The following is a 22827-nucleotide window of genomic DNA, read 5'->3' as shown; positions in this document are numbered from 1 at the left end:
TAACCTGTGTGGCCAATCACGACTGCTCATCGGTCGATATCACATCATCTCGTGTAGCCATTGTGAGGATAGTTTCACACAACTGATGAAAGCGAGAAGTTACAGTTCGCTTTTAGTGATGAAACTATTTTTTTTCTGTCTTAAGTTTGCTCCTGCACTTCCGCTTTAACTGCCGTGAACAAAGTGAGGATGATTAATTGCTCTGCCGCAGGTTCTTGAGCGCCGTTTTCTCAGATACCTGCCATATCGCGAGGTTGTGGTTAAGTTAGGACACTAGCGCAAATTCAGAGCTGCAAAACGTGTCGTCTGCCACTATTCTAATTGATCGCTTAAAAACAGCTCTAGACAGAACATCTGGCGTTCCTGTCATACCTAACGAGCACCGCTTCCACAACCGCTTCGCATTACATGAACAGCTTTCAGCACTTTCAGAGTGACCCGCCGTGTATGCGTTTCGCCTTTAAGCGAGAGGCAGCCGATTTGGCAACACTGTAGCCCCCAAGTGACAGACACCTGTCAAGTAATTTTAATCGCTCTGTAGTAACCATGCTAAAGAAAGCTCACAATAGACAAACTAGGCCTACTTGGGGATTACTCACCTCCACCTCCTCCACACCTACAAAATCCTGATTTGGCCCATCTCTCCTATGCAAATGTTGCCTGTTCTATCAGTCTCTCAAAATCCTTGAACGTGCTGCACTCTACCTTGCTTTCTGCACGCGTTTACCTTCCCCCACAAAGAGCCTTTATGATCTCATCACATTCCCACCTCAACTCAATCACATTTAACAACTTTGAACAACCTACACCACCCGCAAACTTGACTCCAATAATCTTTTTGTCTTTCACTTAACTTCGATTCGTAGTACACTGCCACCACTGTACCGCCAAGTTCCAAATCCGTACACATGCACGCACTCCTAATCCTCTCCCAACGGAATTTCAACCGTCTTGCTCTCCCATACAATGAAATCCGTCCCAACATTTACCCCTTCTACGAACTACTATTATTCCACCGCGCCCAGCCCAACTCGTCAAGGCTTCCTTTTCTTTCCCCCTCGTCTTTACCTACCGCTTCTCCCCTTCCCTCCCCATCCTGCCCTACCTCTTTTTTCCCTTCATATTATGGCCTTACCAATACCCCCCCTCCCCCCCCGCCCCCAATAGTCCTCCCTGCCTCCCTAACATTCACTCTGCCTCCGCTGATACTACCTGCCAGTGCTCCATAATTCTAACATTTGCCTATCCAACAACAGACGATTTTTTTCCAGGGAAGGTAATTAAACTTTTAGTGACAGTTTAGTGTTTCATCTTGAAAATCACAGTTTTCTATCTTGTGTTTTAATTTTAAATGTGTTCTTATCGTTTATGTCTTACCTTTCAGTATTTCTGTTTTAAAATTAACGGCAAAACGAAAGAAGCCTTCATTAAATTCACCTTTCCAAATTTTAAAATAACTTGTCCGATGAGCGGGTTGATTGTAACGCTGACAGCCAGCCGCCCCCCCCCCCCCCCACCCCCCGCTTATGGGGTGAGGGATGAAATAATACAGAAAAACTAGATGGCAAAATACTCGTTCGTCCAATTCTTGAGTATTGTTCCCCAGTCCAGCATCCTTAGCAAACACGATTCATGAAGAAATTAGAGAAATTTTAAGGCGGTGATGATTTACAGCTTTTATATGTTTCGGAAAACTGATTGGTCATAATAGCTATATGCCACTTCATTAAAACTGGCAGTTTCGTTCAAATAACAGGCCATCCTCAGCCATATACAAGGTGTCCGAGAAGTCCCTCTACCCGTCCTGACTTCGTACATTCGCATAGGAGCAGGTGAAATTCCAGTACCACTACCACTGTCAACAGAGAGAGATCAGAATAAAAAAGGATCTCAATATGAAAGGACTTAGACCAATGTTCGTGAATGAATGTTCGGACGATGACAGAGGAGCGTACTGCAGCCTGTCCTGCTTTGTTGGCACAATTTACAAACGCTGTACCTCGACAAGCAGTATTATTTTCTGTTTAATCTGCGATCCATAGCATTTCACACATGTGGTTTTAGGGTCTAAGGAAGGAAGTTTCTGGAAACGGCATCGCTCGGCAACATCTCCAACCCCTTTAAAATGGTCTCCTCGAAGCCTGGATTTTATAATTTGAAAAAAAAAGCCATTATGGGGAATAATCAGGTTCCACGTAGCTCTACCAAAGTGCAAGACTAATAAAGAATTGCGGGAAAGTGTATAGTAAGCTTTTCGAAGCTTGGAGACGCATAGATCACTATGTAAGATGCGATAGTACAAATACAGATATGCTGTATACGTAGGTTTTATACGTAATTACTCTAATATACAATATACGAGTAGTGTATAACCTCGGGGTGAGGGATCTTTTCGGACATTGTACGTCGGGTGTTCAGTAAGTAATGCAACACTTTTTTTTTTTCGCGGCAAATTTCGGCTGAAAAATGCGGAATTCGTTGTGGGACATCGTAGAATATTCCTGCCTCTGCTCCTAGAGTTTCATGAAGTTCCGATACGTGGCAGCACTATACTTCGCCTTCCAAATGGCATCTATAACGAAGATGCGTTCCAAGCAGAGAGCTGTCATTGAGTTTCTTTCGGTGGAAAACCGGAGCATCGCAGAGATACATATGCGCTTGTAGAATATCTACTGAGACCTGGCAGTGAGCAAAAACACGATGAGTCGTTGGGCGAAGCCACTGTCATCGTCGCTACAACGTCGCGCAAACGTGCCCGATCTCCCACATGCCGGCTGACCGCATACATCTCTGACTGTTGCATTGTTGGAATGTGCAGACACTCTCATTCGAGGTGCTCGACGGATCACAATCAAACACCTCCGTGACAATGGTAGATCTCACACGTCTGCACATCCGAGAGGAGCTCACAAAATTCCAATGGACAGTTCTTCTTCATCCACCCCACATCCCGAATCTCACACCTTCCGCCTTCTGTTTGTTGGCCCAATGGAGGATGCACTCCGCGGGAAGCAGTACGTGGATGATGGGGAGGTTGTTGATGCAACAAAACGTTGGCTCCGACGTCGACCAGTAGTGTGTCACCATGCGATCATACTGGCCATCCCAGTAAGATGGTGTGAGGCTGTTACACTGAATGGATATTATGTTAAAAACGGGGTTTTGTAGCCAAAAGGGTGGGGAATAATATGGTGTATTGGAATCCTGAGTAACATCAACCTGCTGTCAGAGAAAAAAAGTGTGTTGCATTAGTTATTTAACGCCCCTCGTATATGTAATGGGAAAGACCACAACCTGGCACAATGAACACAAACTAAAGACAATAAACATATGGCCACAAAACCTACGTCACTGCACCTATAATTACAAAATACGACATTAATTACAGGTCATGTGTGCAATCATGATCATTTGTATTTATACATTAACTACACAAAAATAATAGAATGCACAAAAGAAGGCGATTTTTATATATAAGGCAACCACACGACCAGACTGAAGCGTCATTTTCTCTTGTACAACAAAAACAGTGTCAAAAATTAAGAACTGGAACGGGTCGCTGAAAAAGCTTGATGACAGTGGGATCTTGCACATGATCCTTTCTGTGAATGAGGTGAACTTCAAACTATGGATCGTATTTAGAACTGTGTAATTTGCTGTCTCAAAGGAAGAGGAATTAAAGACATCTACAGTGTGCGGAGAAGTCTTCCAGAGGCTCAACAATCTTCAGCGTGCTATTTGACTGTAGTGTGTCTGTATACGTAAACTCATCAGTAAAGCTCTATTTTAAAGTTCTTTTAGATTTGCAAGCTTTCGCGTTTTTCAGTCAGAAGTGTAATGTGCTTGTAGTGTTTACAGTATATTTTCCTATATACTTAATGTTTTTTCTCACATGTTATCTTCTTTATTACGAATCGAGGGTTTTTTTTTTTACGTACTATTGTCTTCTCCACGCCGATGTCGAGGTTGTAGAACTCATTCCAAGAACGTTCTTGCACCTGCGATTCTAAATAGCAAACGCGACGCACTCTTTAAGAAATTTAGCATCCCGATACTCTACGCCACAAACACAGTGCACTGTTTGGTCCTATAAGCGGAGACGAAATTCATGCAGCGACCATCAGCGCTCAACTCGGAGGTGGGTTAGGACTTTTTTTATTTTTTCCAGCTGAATGTACTCAAAACCGGTTAACTTAATCTCCCTTAATGCAGCAAATTCGGTCCCCACCAGGAAAATGTCCCTGTTGCTTAACAGCGAGATAACTGCATATAGGAGGGCAGGGAGGAAACAATAAGCAGTAAAAGGGATGTTGCAGACCACCTTGGCTGCTGCATCGGCTACTTCGTTGCCCCGAACATAATACTATCTCTTTTCCTAGAAGCAGCGAAGGAGAGAGTGCTGCATGCGCTGGGCTGGTTTAAAAACTTGATACTTGTACTGCATGGTCTGCAGCACACACCGGGAAGCTGAGAAGACGACGCATTTCACAGCTCGGACGAAAATCTCTTGCTACATTTTATACGAGTACACGATCGCCATGTACTATACTATGGTTCGCTTTGAACTCGTTTGGTAAATTAATCTCAAGGGCACTTTCGTGTGAACGTGAAAGCCACGAAACCAGCCTAAAGAATTACAGGCAGAAAAATTATGTTCTTGTCTTGGCGCATCTTCCACACGCTAGCTTTTTCTGTGACAGGACACAACTTGCTACACATCACCAACGTACTATTTCAATCCTTAGCTATTCATGAGTGATTTTATAAGTAGATGCTGCCAATACCAGCTAAAACAAGCAATGTTCTGCAAGCAGACGATGCTCACTTCAGCAAGATAGCTGCTTACTATACGAAAGATTTTTAAAGTGGGAGTCCACATACATGTGAACCTACCATCACCTGCAGATGCCAGCTATGGTTTCCAGATGCTTATTCTACTGAGAAAGTTCCAACGTTGTTCAAAAAATGTTCAAATGTGTGTGAAATCTTATGGGACTTAACTGCTAACGTCATCAGTCACTAAGCTTACACGCTACTTAGCCTAAATTATCCTAAGGACAAACACACACACACACACACACACACACACACACACACACACACACACACACGCACACACACACACGCCCGAGGGTGGACTCGAACCTCCGCCGGGACCAGCCTCCAACGTTGTATCAGCTAAAATAATTCGTGAAGATGATAATACAGCGGTACTGATTTGAGAACAAGAGCTTAAGACAAGCGTTGACAAGCCAGAAAAAGAGAGAGAAATTGGTCCGACAGTGGATTCCCATATGAATAATTCAGGAATGTCAAGTAATATAAGAAATGAACGTCGAATAATGTAAGAATTATCTACCGATGACAATATGCTTACAAATTATTTTCAAATGAGGAAAATTTATTTTGAATACATAATATCCACGAACTGGGCAAACGTGGAACATTTCTTTCAGGTCAAGAAAGTCTTACTGCCACCGACGGAAGGCACTGCCATGCCACAACGAAATTTTCTATCAATTCATTACAAAACTTGAAGTCAATTGAAAAAGATCATTGCATTATAATCGAAATACTTTAATCTATTCACAGGTTGCAGTAATATTATGCTCAAGAAGATTATACTCGTTAAATCACTAAACTTTCATAATATGGTGGGTAAATTTCTAATGATACTTTGTTGCGTCAGTAAGACTAAAAAAAACTATAAACTCCTCCCGCACAGGCCATGAAGGCCCAAAGGTACCGACTGGCCGCCGTGTCATCCTCAGCCCACAGGCGTCACTGGATGCTGATATGGGGGTGCATGTGGTCAGCACACCGTTCTCCCGGCCGTCAGTCAGTTTACGAAACAGGAGCCGCTACTTCGCGATCAAGTAGCTCCTCAGTTTGCCACACAACGGCTGAGTGCACAGAGCTTGCCAATAGCGCTCGGCAGACCGGATGGTCGCCCATCCAAGTGCTAGGACAAGTGCGACAACGTTTTACTTCGGTGACCTGATGGGAACTGTGTTACCACTGCGATAAGACCGTTGGCGTCAATGAGACAGTTACCAAAAGAAATTTTTGAATGCTAAAGTGAGACTAGAATCATTGATAAAACATCGTTACGGAAAATAAACCGGTGGAAAATACACTAATTAAGTTACTCTAGTTAATGAACAGGAGGAATTTTCTTAGAATATGACAGCATCGAAACGGACAACCTTGACTGATAGATGTACACCTCAGGATCTTGACTAATAGGTACATATTTCTGTACAAGTTTCATTTTGGCAACCCTGCATTTCTCGCATCCAAATTATGCAAAATTTAAGATTGGTAACATACTGCACACAAATTGTATCAATAGGAGCTCCTCTAAATTTATTAGTGTGCGGCTGTAACTGAAATGTTTGAAATCTTGTTAACTGGAGCCTTGCCGATATAATCCTTGTCGGTTGAGAGATCGGCGGCTGGCACCACAGTTTACATTTTGTTGAGAAAGACACTGTGAGCGACGTGAAACAGTGGGCGATGGTTTCATACCTGGTTACAGCGGGCACCACCACATCGTTCAACTCAGTCAGTTCGGTCTTGTGACAGCCAACTGCTTTCCTGGCGAAGACCTTGAGGAATACTGTCAAAAGCTTGGAGTTTACATTAATTTGACGCGATAAGTTCACCGACTTTATGCAAAATACAAATTTCATTCCCGCAACACGAAGTCTTCGCCTACTGTTTTATGGAAGTCAGCCTAAAGCCACTTCCTAACTGTTGTTTCACTCATGACTGGCCGGCCTCTGCGGCCGAGCGGTTCTAGGCGCTTCAGTCCGGAAGCGCGCTGCTGCTACGGTCGCAGGTTCGAATCCTGCCTCGGGCATGGATGTGTGTGATGTCATTAGGTTTAAGTAGTTCTAAGCCTAGGGGACAGATGACCTCAGATGTTAAGTCCCATAGTGCTTAGAGACATTTGAACCAACTCATGACTGTCACGGCTCATTTCAAGGTATTTTACACGCTCCTTGTCTCTCACTACCATTTTCTCTAATACTGAGCCTGTATTACAAATATATGGCGTTAACGGCGCTCTGCGAACTACTGAATCAGAATGTTGTCTGTTCGCAGTCCTAACGAGAAGGTGTACTGTTAAGATTTTAAGATTTCAGTGAATGTGAAGTGTAAACTAAACTGAGTGAAGTGTTAACATTTGTGGGAAGGGCGTTAAAATAAGCTTAAAACATATAAAAATTCTGCGACGTTTTTCCGGGCATATGAGCTATCCGAATAAAAGATTTTTAATTTAATACGAATGAAGTAGTATGTCACAAAACGCCGGAAAGGAAATCAAGAGAAAGACTTTCTTACTGTTAAGAAGTAGTTATTCTCCCAGCGGAGCAGAACAATCCAATATTTTTACAGTTGAACCGTCATTTCTAATGCACCATCAAAATTTTTCGTTGCTGTCAGCTTACAGAAGTAGGGAGTTGTGAGGCTAACGAGGTCAGTGGTGCCCTGTTATGATTGATGTGACTCCCCCCCCCCCCCCTCTCTCTCAACACGCGCGCGCGCGCGCACACACGCACACACACACACACACACACACAGACACACACACACACTTACGCGAGTGCAGTCGTTCGATATATCCTGATGCGGAAAGATCTCCTACAAACTTTCAGCTATTTGCATCCAAGTTGCTCTTGAATATTTTGTGTATTTGCCAAGGTTACATATATAAATTTTATGATCGAAGCCGTAATACAAGGAAAGGGTTAAAGGCAATAAAGAAGGCTTTGCGACAGTAGTCGTCAAACACGTTGGCTCAAGTGGCAATAATGACGTTATCGGGCGGTACCTGTGCCGCATATGTACCGATCTTACTATTAACTTCTGACCTACATAAATCAGTATCAGCTTTAGGTAAGGGTGCGGTAAGTTGAACGCCTGCCCACAAGTACTTATCGATAAAATTTAGCACCATTCAGCACACTTCGTGTCAGCTGTTCTCTGTTTCATATTGCTGCCACCCTCTGCGGTCCTACAGCTGTGGCACTGTAACTGACTGATGAAGTGTATTATCATGTCTGTCTGAGCGGATGAGTAACTGATTAATAGCAGTGACTGTACTTATTTTTAAATGCATCACGCCACATGACACACAATAATAAATATTTACTAAATGTTTTGAATGTATTTTTTCCACTCATTGCGTTGTACGAGAGTTTTAATTTAATTTCGTATTCCTTGCTAAAAGTATGTACCGCATTTAAAGATGACCGTCTCTATAATGCACGTTCAGGACTAACCAGTAATAGGCATACACGCCCACCGCTCCTCTGTCCCTAAGATACGCGGTTAATTGTGCTTAGCTAACGGCCAAAGCAACTAATGTCGATTAAAATTAAGCACATCTTAAAATATTACTGTCACTGAAAGTATTACTCAGCAGGAAAGCTACAATCTTAAAACGCAGTTAACGTTTTTGGATACGGCTGTTAGTTGCTAGATGCGTACTATTATAAAATACGGCTGAGGGCCAGGGGCTGGATGAATGCTTGATTTGGTGGGGTTCACTCGGACGATCACTACTCTTTGAGCTAAGGTGGCCTCTACGGCGAATAGTAACGAGCCACTTCCAGGACGTGCCTTCTTCGCTCATGCAACACAATCATCATCAAAACGATTCTCAGTTCTCGAACATCCACGCATTTACTGTCATAAGGTTCAACTTTTGTTATTGCTCATATCCGCCTGCCACATACATAAATCTACATTAAAAATAACTTACTGTTTTATGGTCTTCTAGCACATGACTGTAGGGAACGACTTTATAACTGCACCAGCTCGCGGAATTATTGTTACTCCAGTTTACTATTTAATTCTAAGAGTTATACTGGCGAGTAGAAACTTTTTCCCCTAACACCTACTTGCATCAACAACACAAATAGCAGCGCGTCGTTCTAGAACGCACTAACGCGACACTAAGAATAAACCTCGCAGCTAACGGGAGAAGCTTGTTTTTCTCTCCTCTAGTTAGTTTTGAGGCCGAGCACCTTCGTTAGGTCTGAAACTGATGGAGAAGTCTGCCCGAAACGTTCGCTACCGTGCTTTTCTCTAACACGGTTCTCAGGAATGCGGTGGACTTTCTCAGGGAACTGAATTCAGCTGGCTCTGGGTCTTTTAGACTGAGAGCTTTCTTCACTGTTATTAATTATCACTGATTAAGATCAGAAACCTACGGCAGGTTAACCAAGGTGGACCTGTGTTCGCCGGCCGGGGTGGCCGAGCGGTTCTAGGTTCGAATCGTGCCAGGGGCATGGATGTGTGTGATGTCCTTAGGTTAGTTAGGTTTAAGTAGTTCTAAGTTCTAAGGGACTGATGACCTCAGAAGTTAAATCCCATAGTCCATTTGAACCATTTGGACCTGTGTTCGATTCAAGATATTGCCAAGCATTAGCCCTTGGTGTCGAGGATAGGAACGGGATGCAACTGTGGAGCGACTTTAAAGTGAAGCAGCGATTCCGGTATGAACAAGTCGACATCAATGATCGGAACCACACGCAAACCGTATTCACGCCCAGATGACGTCGTAGGAAGATGGATGGTGTGACAGTCGATAGGCATTGCATCAATAATGTGAATCTCTCGAGGAAAAAAAAACATTTGTGCAATTTGACTCTTGAATACAAGTTGCAATGAGGCCGAAAAACTGCACCAGACGCTGAGGTCGTGTTGAATAAATCAAGATGGAAAAACTTCAACCAGCCTTCCTAGCAATTAATTTCTCCGGTGTGACTGAACGATGAAGTCTATTATTATAAATAAAAGCACCAGTTTGCTTTTGTTCTACAATATTACTTTTATTGTAACCTGGTTTTCGGCTTACAAGGCCATCTTGAGACATATACTGAGTATTATCACCAAAGAAGTTAAATGTTAGCAGACAACATTGGAAGAGAACTAACACATCTAGACTGATGTAGAAACATAGAGTAAGTAACATCTTTGCAATGAAAAAGTAAAAACTGAACTGTACATGAATAACAATGGAGTAGACAGGAAAACCTTTAGCACAAAATAGGAATAGCATGCCTACAATACAGTTTCTATTAATAAACAAAACTAACAAAATAAAATAAAATTAGTACTAGACAAGGCTTCATCAGGAGGTATGAAACATGGAGAGTGACACACAACAAATTAAAAGAAGAGACAGTTATCAATGTAAATACAGAATACATAAGCAATATCAATAAGACAAACAGAAATAACTAAATGCAGGAAAATGGAGGTGTTTGAGGGAACCTACCATCCAAGAGTGTGGTGGTACTGCATTTTAACATTAACATTATAATCAAAGCAGTGGCTGTGTAACAGTTTTCATTAAATAAATGAGCAAAGTAAAATATGAACAGTATTTGAGACAACTACAAGGGGTGTTAAACATGGACAGTAATACAAGTACCAGTTAAAAGAAAGCCTTAACTATTGAGACTACAGCCTATGTGGAATACACATTACTTCATCTACATCTACATGATTACTTTGCAATTCACATTTAGTGCTTGGCACAGGGTTCATCGAACCACAATCATACTATCTCTCTACCATTCCACTCCCGAACAGCGCGCGGGAAAAACGAACACCTAAACCTTTCTGTTCGAGCTCTGATTTCTCTTATTTTATATTGATGATCAATCCTACCTATGTAGGCTGGGCTCAACAAAATATTTTCGCATTCGGAAGAGAAAGTTGGTGACTGAAATTTCGTAAATAGATCTCGCCGCGACGAAAAACGTCTTTGCTTTAATGACTTCCATCCCAACTCGCGTATCATATCTGCCACACTCTCTCCCCTATTACGTGATAATACTAAATGAGCTGCCCTTTTTTGCACCCTTTTGATGTCCTCCGTCAATCCCACTTTGCATTGAAATTCATGGAAAGTATATTAAGACATCTCAGCTGCAAAATGTATAACATGTGAAATGCTATTGTAAATTATTTCCGAATACTCCTTGTACACAGATTGTAGGAATTCTGTGAGATCCTAAACTGAGAAACCTAGCACAGTTTGCCACGGAACTGGAGTCAGCATGGGTCCACACCTTCCAGTACCTCGCTCACTACCTTCCTGCACTTCTCACACTGGTAACCACTGCAATCTTTTGACAAGAGGTCACATTAAAGTAACTGGAACACATGTATTTTACAAGTACTTTGTTAATGCATGTTTATAGTTATAGTGCTAGCAGCATCATTATAAATGTTCTATGGGCCATAGCAAAAACAACATCCAATAGTTCAGTGTGTGAGATTCAATCACTAATTCTATGGCTGCCAGTAACTGAAGAAAATCAAGAAAAATAATAAGTACAGCAAAAGAATTGTCAACATGGAGACTTGTCTTACTGTATGTTTCTACATCAGTTCAGATGTGTTACTTCTCTTCCAATGTTGTCTGCTAACATTTAACTTCTTTGGTGATAATACTCAGTAAATGTCTGAAGATGGCCTTGTAAGCCGAAAACCGATTTACAATAAAAGTAATATTGTAGAACAAAATCAAACTGGAGTTTTTCATTTATTATAATGTTGTTCTACCAAGAACCGACGGAAGATTCTGTTAATATGAAGTCTATTATTGTTACACCTTGGAGTAGTCATTGAAAGTGAGTCTAATAAAGAACTAGTAAAATGCCTCATACTGTTCTTTATAGGTACCGGCTGGCTTTATTACACTCATAGCGAGATAAAAATCTGTGTGCTAGACGCCAGGACAGCTGCTATACAACCCTGTTCTTTTCAGCCAAATCCCAGTGAGCTGAGAGTGACGCAAAGTGGTTTCCAAATTGGAATATTGGAGAGTGGATTACGTGTTCTGATAGGAAGAAAGAAGGGAAGATTTGAGTTTAAACGAGCCAACAACGAGGTCATTAGAAGCCCTCCCAACGCCTGCCTTACGTGATTTAGGAATATCACAAAAAATATAAGTCTGTATGTCTGCCGTCCTCCCGAATGCGTGTCTAGTGATTTACCACTGAGCCACTTCGCTCGGTACAAGTTTAGACATCTGCCTGATAAGCAAGTGAAACCTCCAGAAAACTTTGGGCGGCCTGGGATTTAAGTTCATTTTAATTCTGGAGTTAACGTTCGCACGCACGAGTGCATTTGAAGTGACGAGAAAAATGCTATTTGGTTCACCGTGAACAGATAAGGAGAAGGTAAAGCTACCATCAATCTGAAATGTTTTAATAGCCATGGCCCATCGCCCTCAAGAACTAGTTACAGAGAGACCTATATTTAATGTGGACTCCGAACCACTGTGAAGTTTGACATCTTTCGTGTATACAATTTACTATCAGAGGCAAAAGAAACTACAAGCGACAGAAAAAAGCCGTAGACCGACTGAATACCAAATTCCAGACCTCTGAATTTTTACTTTCACACTCACTGACCAATCAGGCTACATGAAGGGCTATTAATACATCTGCAAGCAGTGGATGCAGCTGTCCACGTGACCATGATACAACCCGTGTGCATATGGTACAACATGATGCGTCTGTCGATAAATATCCATTTGAGGGAGGGCCAGTACCCGTTTGTTGAATGGTTCAAATGGCTCTGCGCACTATAGGACTTAACTGAGTTCATCAGTCCCCTAGAACTTATAACTAGTTAAACCTAACTAACCTAAGGACATCACACACACCCATGCCCGAGGCAGGATTCGAACCTGCGACCGTAGCGGTCGTGCGGTTTCAGACTGTAGCGCCTAGAACCGCTCGGCCAACTCGGCCGGCACCGTTTGTTGAGACTGGGTCAATTAACAGCTTTCATGTGGTATATTTCAATCGCTAAAGCCACTATACCAATTACGAACCTTTGTTTTTAACTGCCTCCCCCCATGAACCATAGACCTTGCCGTTGGTGGGGAGGCTTGTGCGCCTCAGCGATACAGATAGCTGCAACCACTACGGAGGGGTATTGTTGAGAGGCCACACAAACGTATGGTTCCTGAAGAGGGGCAGCAGCCTTTTCAGTAGTTGCAGGGGCACCAGTCTGGATGATTGACTGATCTGGCCTTGTAACACTAACCAAAACGGCCTTGCTGTGCTGGTACTGCGAACGACTGAAAGCAAGGGGAAACTACGGCCGTAATTTTTCCCGAGGGCATGCAGCAATTTTTAACTGAGGACTACACAGTAACCCCGTACTAAATTATGATCTCGATGTGGCATACTGAATCCTGCAGTACAAAAGTTGTGAACGCGTCGCTGTTGGTACGCGGATTCCCGAAGTCTAATAACTTCGTCGTTAATGGGACGTTAAACCATAATCTTCCTTCTATTAAGTCTCATAACACCTGTTAGTAACGAGTACGTCCCATTTGCAACAGCGCTACTCAGTGGTGTTATTACTCACTGCGGCGTGTGCGTGACGACGGAGGAGAGCGGAGCGGGGGTGGGGGCGGTGGAGGTGGGGGGAGGCGTAGGGGCAGGAAGAAGCCGCTTCTTCAGCAGCCCGTGGTGCACGGGGGACGTCCTCGTCGCGGCCGGTTGGTCTTTGGATCCCGTGGTGTTGCGCTGGTCCGCGAGGCGGCAGCGGCCACAGGCAGAGGTGATTAACCCCGGCGGGTACGTGCAGAGCGCCTCGGAAAAAAGCGCCCGAGTACCGTCACGCTCTGGGCGCTTCCGCCAGTCCAGCCAGCAACCTACCAAACCCTTCACCGCCAGCAAACACGTAGCTGACCACCACTGTGCCGATATCCACGTTCGCATTGTTTCTCACATGGAGTAAGCGGTAGCATATGTGACCATCCCAAGTCTTAGTACTCCACTAACATTTCCGTCATACGCAACACCCTTAAATGAACGCAATCACGCAGAATATGCGAAATAGTGTGCCAACAATAAATGAGTAAGACTGTGAAGAAATGGCGTTATCACTGTCCTTCACGATCAGGCAAAAGCAAAGGATGCTGGATGTTTGTACCGAGCTCGGTTGCTGATGCCCCGTCAAATATCGTTATCAATATTCCGAAGGCACATTAACTGTGTGTGGTAGAGGGCACTTTTGTTACCACTATCACTTCCCCTCCTGACTGGTCAGTTTGGAAACGGTGCGTAGAAAGAAGGACTAACAATAAACCTCGGTATTGCTATAAATTTTCGAATTTTCTACTCATGCTCATTTCGCGAGACGTGTGTGGAGGAACTAATGTGTATCCAGAATGAGATTGTCACTCCGCAGTGGAGTGTGCGCTGATATGAAACTTCCTGGCAGATTAAAACTGTGTGCCGGGCCGAGACTCGAACTCGGGACCTTTGCCATTCGCGGGCAAGTGCTCTACCAACTGAGCTACCCAAGCACGACTCACGCCCCGTCCTCACAGCTTTACTTCTGCCAGTACCTCGTCTCCTACCTTCCAAACTTTACAGAAGCTCTCCTGCGAAACTTGCAGAACTAGCACTCCTGAAAGAAAGGATACTGCGGAGATATGGCTTAGCCACAGCCTGGGGGATGTTTCTAGAATGAGATTTTCACTCTGCAGGTCCCGAGTTCGAGTCTCGGCCCGGCACACAGTTTTAATCTGCCAGGAAGTTTCACATCAGCGCACACTCCGCTGCAGACTGAAAATCTCATTCTGGAAACACCCCCCAAGCTGTGGCTAAGACATGTCTCCGCAATGTCCTTTCTTTCAGGAATACTAGTTCTGCAAGGTTCGTAGGAGAGCTTTTGTAAAGTTTAGAAGGTAGGAAACGAGGTACTGGCAGAAGTAAAGCTGTGAGGACGGGGCGTGAGTCGTGCTTTGGTAGCTCAGTTGGTAGAGCACTTGCCCGCGAAAGGCAAAGGTCCCGAGTTCGAGTATCGGCCCGGCAGACAGTTTTAATATGCCAGGAAGTTTCAACTAATGTGTTGCCAGACTCTTCTTCTAACGCACACTCTCCGAATTTCAACACTAAATCTCTCTGCAAGCAACCTTATGATGTTTGGTGGAGGGTATCTTCTGCGTCACTGTCACTTCCCTCTTTTCCTGTTCCCGTCGCGAATGGTCTGCGGGAAGAACAATTGTTGGTAATCATCCTTGTGAGTTCGAATCTCTCTCATTTTACCGTCGTCGTCTTTTCGCAAAATATAAGCAGGGAGAAACAATATATTTGGTGATTCTGCAACGAATCTGCACTGTCGGAATTTTGACAGTAATCCACCCCGTAATGCATAACGCCTCTATTGTAATGTCTGCCAAACGAGTTTGTTGAGTATGTCCTTTAACGCTTTCGCCCTTGCTAATCGATCCCGTGCCGAAACTAGCCGCTCTTCATTGGATCATCCTTATCTCTTCTATAAATACAACCTGGTAACGGACTCACACTGATGAGCAATATTCAAGAATAGCTCGAACAAGTGTTTTTTTTATGTCACTTCTTCCTGCATAAGATTCTTCCAATGAATGTCACCCTGCGTCCCCTTTCCCACAATTACTTTGCTGAGATCACTTCACTTTAGGTGCCGGACGATTAGTCCTAGGTATTTTGCTGTTTTTACTGTTTCCAGCGGTTTGTCGCCAACAGCATAATCTAACCGTAATGAACGACATCTACTGTTTACGTGAAGAAATGGGATCGTCATCAACTAATGTTCACCTAATAGAAGCCGAAGGAATAGTTTGACATCTGTAGAAAATTACCACCAGCAAGAAAGGTTCTTTTCAAATACTAGTACTAGCCAATCATCCTGTTGTAGTCAATGAGTAACGCATGGCAGACACAATACACACAGAAGAGAGGAAACTAACACAATTATTAGTGAAGGGTTTCCTCAGTCTAAAATTACCGCTTCTTCTGATACCTAAGGACCAAATATTATCTGTTTTTAGCAAAGATTGTGAAACACCAGCCAGTCAGACTTCCACCTTTCACTTACAAATAATTATTACTCAACAGTCCAAACGTTAATAATGGTGTAAAGAATTAGCTGAAACGTTGATGGCCAGGTTTTCTGTAGAATTATTCTGATGGATCCCCAACACATGAAGAAACTGGTTGCGCTTGCTATTGCTTTGCGTTGTAAACAGAGAAAAACTTCCATTACCACTAGTAAGCACTGTTTATACTGGCCAAGCAACCGCAATTAAAGAAGATATTGTGTTTGGTACGCAAAGATGGAGCAAAACACTAACTCGTACCGACTCTAAAAGTTCTTTGGAACATTGCAAACTCGAAATTGGAAATCTTATACCAATATCTGTATTAATAAAACGATGGATTTAATAATGAAACCCACGAAAGAAAACTAAACTGTTCATTTCATGTCGATAAGGGAGTAATAAGGTACTCGACTCAACGAAGTACTAGATAATCTTGCAAAACACGCCATTAAAGGTAGGAAACGACTATTTTCATAGCTTCCGTATTTCAGCTTTCATTACGTTTCACGCAAAGAGACATTCCAGCAGGGTAATAGCCATGGCAAGCATCGCAACAGAAAAAGTAAGGATCTTGAAGACAGTTAAATCAAAGCATACAAGTCTACTACACACGTACAAATTTACCAAAGTCGATATTTTTGCGTTAGTGGTTTATAAGTGCGCTTCTTGTTTGTAATTGATAATAGAGTGTTAATTTTGAAATCATTTTGATTCTTTAGGGCTGCAATGTTTCTGTGGAGGAGACTTCGCATTTTTGCGACTTTTCTCAGAAATGTGGAGCTCACATTTATTTCTCAACATAGTCACCCTGGCGACGGAACATTTCTCCGAACTGTAATGTTTGACTTGGCTGAGGGAGCAACTACCTCAGCTCTGCTTGCACTGTTTCATCAGTATTAAAGTGATGTCTTCGAAGGTGGTTTTTCCGTTTTGGAAACAGATGTAAATCGGATGGGGCCAAGTCGGGTTTGTATGAAGGATGATCGATTACAGTGGATCCAAGGCGTTGAGTTATTGATGTCGCAGCGTTTGCTTGTGGCCTGGCATTGTCATGGTGAAAGAGAGGGTGCTCCACATGTGGACCAACTCTTCGAATTCGAAACTCGATTACAGCACACTGTTTCTCAAGCACCGACATACGCTACACACCGCCATGTTACACGCTACAACAACTGACAAGAAAAATAAAGATGTAGATTGTTAACACCTAGGGAACAGATTTTTATGTAAAACTGTAACTAAGAAATTCCCAAAACAGCACACTTAAATCGTATACGAAATTCTATTTCGCATAAAAAGTATTTTTGTAACATTTTAAGTAAATAAATATTTTAAATTATTTTGCTCAATATATGAAGAAGGCGGGCGAAGACCTTCATGAAGCTTCCCACACAAGATATCCGTAACTGGTACAGTACATGATTTACACAGAGAGTGTGAGCAGATAAGTACATTGATACCGAAGTGGACAAATTGATCTCAAATGGCAAAAATGTGTTTATGAAAACGCCAAAAAGAACTGATTTGTTGAGTGCTAAAAATCTGGATCATTCACTGCTACCTAGACCCGTAGTTACTCTTTGGGGTACACGGTTGGAAACAGAAGTGTATTATCCAAACAATTTTGAAAATTTTAAATTAGTGTTTGATGAACTAAACAAGGATGACGCTTCAATTGCAATTCTTCAGAATTGACTCAATGACAGTACATTAAAAATGAATTGAAACGTTTCACTATCAAAAAATTAGAAACATCTGCCACTCTGTTAAATAAGACCGCTAACGAAGACACAGCACTGAGACAAAAATTAATTCACTCAAACGTCCAAAAGTGGAAGCTAATTCTAAAGTATGTTCGAAAAAAAAAAAAAATGGTGGGTTTCATACTATGTGTGAAGTTGCCAAGGCTTTGGAAGGGGAAGTAGACATTGGTGCAATTGAAAATTTGTGTGCCAGTGACATTCCTTTGATGATATATGCAAGGCTACCATCACGTGATGTTGATGGTTCCTTCTCCAGGTAACGTGCTCTGTTTCGGGACAAATGACATCGGTTTGCGATGGGAAACTTGGAGAAAGTTTTCGTGGTCCAATGCAACAGCGAGTTGTTTCAATCAACCACTGCCTCAGCATGAATGGTGAGTGATTTTTAACATTAGCATTAACAGTTTTAGAATACTGAAAACAAAGTATTTTTGCTCTTTTAATGCATATTTTTCCTACACAAAAATAAAGTATTTTACAGTTTTTAGCACATAAAAATCCGTTCCTTATTAATAATGTTTGTTTTATTTAAAAAGCTTTTTAAGTTTCCACATAAAAATTCGGAGGTATTCTTTTTAGCACGCCCTCCTATTCTCTCTCTCTCTCTCTCTCTCTCTCTCTCCACAGTACAGATCTGCCCAACAGAATGTTTAATATTGGTCCAACCGCATGCGAATGAGTCTCGCAACGCAACCTTGGTAAATTCAAGAAGGCACAAAACGACTTCGTGAACGGAAGTAGATATGACTGATTTTTCTTCCTGGTTTTAGATACAAATTTGACTCATCAGTCTAACTGCAATAATTTATGCATTGTCATATATATGAACAGTGGTTTAAAGTTCGTTTCAAGTACGTATATCGTTTTAGGTGTTGTAGTATTTACAAACGTTACTGGAATTTACTCGCCTTTCCAGCACAACGGATCATCTAGTAGAAATACTGTCTATATATACACAGGGTAACGTTAAAAAACAAATAAAAAAAATAAAAAAAGAAAAACCACTTTTTCATACTTCAGAAGTGTCCTATGTCAAAGTGGTATTTATGAAAGAACTTTAAGAAAAGATCTGTACCAGCTGGTACAGCTTTCGCACAGCTATTGCAACTATTGACCACAAATACAAATCGCATGGGTATTCGCAGGATACATACGGGTATTTATGTTCTGAGAAGAGTTCTTTTTTCCTGACCACAGTTCTGAGAAATTTGTGCCCGTTAATGGTACTGATTGCGTTCCCGAGCATTCTTTGATAGTTTCACGCAAAGGCCATATGAGTACAAATCATGCTCCCGAGTTTTATGTCCCTATGCTACGGTCACTCTCAGTAAGTCAGATGATATGAAAGAGATAATTAATTAATTGGTCGACAAATAATTTTCATTCAATGTAACTGAGTTATATACACATTAAAAAAAGATCTGCACTATCATCTAATGAATCTAACCTTGTCACAGCTATAAAACCGTTTCACATATGCCCATTACAGAAATATTTTCAAATTCAAGTTAAAGTTGTTTCTCATTATTACGTTCTTTGATGCTGTGGAGCAGTTATTGAGTACTTGTTTAGTCAATCACAAAGCTCAAAATGACCAACATGTACGCATATAAACACATTTTTAAGGGAGTGTGTGCGACTTTGTTGAACTAACAAGTTCCACATCACACTTCTGTCGTTAATATGATTAGAGGAACATGCAGCACCGCAAAATGGATGTGGGCCAACCAAAATGGCGTAGTGCATCTTGTTGCCAAAACTCAGGCTGGGCAAGGTGGAGTGGTGTTACCAATAGTTGGCAAGCTGAAACACTATTCAGTAACCTATTTTTGGAATAGTGGGCCGAACTTAATTGTGTCGTCAGCAGAAAGAACTACTAAAGTAAGAGCAATACGGAATAACATCTGTCACTTTCTCCGTGAATCACCTAGTGATTCATCCGTATCTACTTTGGAAAGTGATAACAAAATCTCAGCTACAGATAGATAATCAAACGATGTGAGAGTTCAATTAATGGTATCTCAGTCACTTGCTGCCAATGCTTTACTACGTATAACTACGCAACATTCTCATCACCACACTTCATCAAAGTGTGAATATCTATAGATGGCTGTGGTTTTGCTTGTATGTCGCAGTATTACGGTACCACCGGAGAGTGGTGGGGAAAAAAAAAAGATTTTAGATGTCATCTATACTATAAACAGTATAAATAGACTGGGCGGGAAATGTTATGCGCATATTTGCTTATACGTGAATACATATGCAATTAAAGTAAAGATAGCAAACACACTATAGTCTGAAACTTCCTGGCAGATTAAAACTGTGTGCCCGGCCGAGACTCGAACTCGGGACCTTTGCCTTTCGCGGGCAAGTGCTCTACCAACTGAGCTACCGAAGCACGACTCACGCCCGGTACTCACAGCTTTACTTCTGCCAGTACCTCGTCTCCTACCTTCCAAACTTTACAGAAGCTCTCCTGCGAACCTTGCAGAACTAGCACTCCTGAAAGAAAGGATATTGCGGAGACATGGCTTAGCCACAGCCTGGGGGATGTTTCCAGAATGAGATTTTCACTCTGCAGCGGAGTGTGCGCTGATATATATATCATCAGCGCACACTCCGCTGCAGAGTGAAAATCTCATTCTGGACACTATAGTCTGTTCGTTTTTGACGTTACGTTAAATTTATATTATTGACGCAGTTACTGTATATTTTATTGTGATTTCTGATGGTCTCGTGCTACCCAACATATCAAAAATCCATTGTCAATCACTATTCAAAAATTCTACTGAATATTGACAAAAACAATTATGCTTTATATTGAATTTTTGCAGATCCGTCGGAAAGATAGTGTGTCCAAAAAATTCTTGAAGTAACTGTTTATTATAGGAAAATGTAATGCAGGTTATTGACGTAGTCTGTAATTCATTCACTTACATTATTTCTTTATGTAATTAATTACCTACTTAAATGTGTTGTAATAACAAAGACCTGGATTCAATTTTCGAATGACAATATGGTATCATGCTAACAGCCAGGAATAGCAGTTAATGCGAGTTTTCTACGCAGTTATCTAAGTTGGAATGTTTTTGCTCTTACATAAGTCTACTTGTATCATTTGATAAGCAATTTTAGCGTGCACGAAGGTTTGCTTGACGGACTACTTGTCGTCATCGTCTATGACATAGTCACTGGATATTATTTTCTAATTGAACGATTATGGCAACATATCGCAATATTTTTGACGACTTTTAAACAATTCCCGTGTTGTCATGCTGTACTAATTCGCTTCGCATCCTCTAACACGTCGCCGTTAAGGGCAAGGTCGGGAACTAACGAAATAGATCATAAACAATTTAATCCTCACAAAATTGTGTATTAGTTGAAGTTAGAATTTACTAAGAACTTCATAGCTCTCTCTATTTGAATTGTGACTTTATGTATGTTCCACTTTGAGGAGATACCTACGAAAGAGTCTATCGTAACACTTCAAACCTGCTCTAATTTCGGGTATCTTTCTCTGGGTTTGCCTTGCTTCGATTAAAAAAGAAAAAGAAGAAAAGTATAGCTGTCTTCAGGCCGAAGGTATGTTTGACCAAAACAGTGCTTCACTAAACATGGATCAGTTGGAGATGGTATGCCCTTTCCTCCGACTTTTGAACTTGCTCGGGCAGTTACAGGAAGTCCATGTTGTTTAACTTGCTTTCTGTCAGCTGGTGCAATCGACATGTTTCACATTGTGGAAGTCACTCTCGAGGGTGAAAAAGCTATAACTGACAGAAAAGAAAATACCAGGGCCGACCGAGGGTTGAACGCCGGGCCTCGCAGTCACATCCTGCATAGATAACGAGTAGCAAATTTATTGGCAACGTCATCGATCCCTTCAAAAACGATCGCAGGGACTTGACTCAAATTTTTAGAGCCACGTATGGTAAGCGAACGTCCTGTCCACAGCGGTGCCAAAGCGTTCTCTACCAGTCACTACAGTCACTATATTTCTTTCCCTTATGTCAGTATCTCGCTCCCTCCGCCCCTCCAACCACGGGAAGCAGAAGACGCTGTTAAGATGTGAGATATTAAAATTGTCAGTGAAGCTTCGTTGGTCCACATGGTAGATGAAAATAGTTTAGTCATTCCAGAGTCGATCAGAAAGACCTTTGGCTTCCATAGTCGACAACTTCGAATGATGTTGCTCACAACTAAACAACACGAAGCTACGAACAATAGTAGACATAAACCCACCTAGTTACAGCTGATGTGACTCCACAAAGAGTATCAGCGCTCGGGTTACAGTGCTGCATACGTGCGGCTTTATAGTTGAGAGATGATTATAAATGTAAAGCGAATCAATTACTTGGTTATTAGTCCCTCAATCCTCCCATGGCGTTCGAGGATGTAAATATGAGCCTCTTTTTCAATAATAAGAAACTATCTTATATTTTGTACTAGTTACATTAATGGTTTACTGCAAACAAACACCGTCCGAGCAGGGCTTGGAGGGCAACGGTACCGATCGGCCGCCGTGTCACCCTCAGTCGTCACCGGATGTGGATACAGAGAGCAAGTGGTCAGCACACCGCTCTCGTGACCGGTGCCGCTATTCATCAGTCAAGTAGCTCCTCAATTGGCCTCAAAGGGACTGGATGCACCCCGCTTGCCAACAGCACTCTGCAGACCCGACGGTGATCCATCCAAGTGCTGACTAAGCCCGACAGCACTTAACTTTGGTGATCAGACGGGAAATGATGTTACCACTGCGACAAGGCCGTTGGCTATGAATGCTTTACAAGCCTACTAAAATTCAAATTCCAAATTCAAAATAAAATCTTTATGCAATAATTTAAATTGGCAATATAGATTACAAATGTACTTGTGATAGAACGTCGATAATTATATACATGATAAATATGTATTTTTTTCAAGTTCTTTGGAGTCTGGCTAATCTCTCAGTTCCCAGACTTTATTACGCTGCTCTTGTTTGAATTTTAATGTCACTAGCATGTGGTTACTATGCTTTTAATTTAGTTGCCAGGGTGCGAATTATTTAGTTTGCTGAGAGTATCTACATCTACATCCATATTCCGCAAGCCACCTGACGGTGTGTGGCGGAGGGTACCCTGAGTACCTCTATCGGATCTCCCTTCTATTACA

General features: G+C 42.0%; 1 protein-coding gene and 1 non-coding gene across 3 annotated transcripts in view; both read right to left on the bottom strand.

Moving 5' to 3' along the window:
- LOC126480950 (WD repeat-containing protein 47) overlaps window positions 1–22827 on the bottom strand; it is a 702106-nt gene that overhangs the window by 484620 nt on the left and 194659 nt on the right. The gene's annotated exons all lie outside the window — the stretch shown is intronic.
- On the bottom strand, window positions 20001–20075 carry Trnas-cga (transfer RNA serine (anticodon CGA)). Its single transcript has one exon. It is a non-coding gene; the product is annotated as a tRNA-Ser (tRNA).

This window comes from Schistocerca serialis, chromosome 5 (genome assembly GCF_023864345.2).
Source record: "Schistocerca serialis cubense isolate TAMUIC-IGC-003099 chromosome 5, iqSchSeri2.2, whole genome shotgun sequence".
In the NCBI taxonomy this organism is placed as follows: domain Eukaryota; kingdom Metazoa; phylum Arthropoda; class Insecta; order Orthoptera; family Acrididae; genus Schistocerca; species Schistocerca serialis.
The sequence above is the reverse complement of the archived record's forward strand: the minus strand, read 5'-3'. Positions and strand labels throughout refer to the sequence as shown.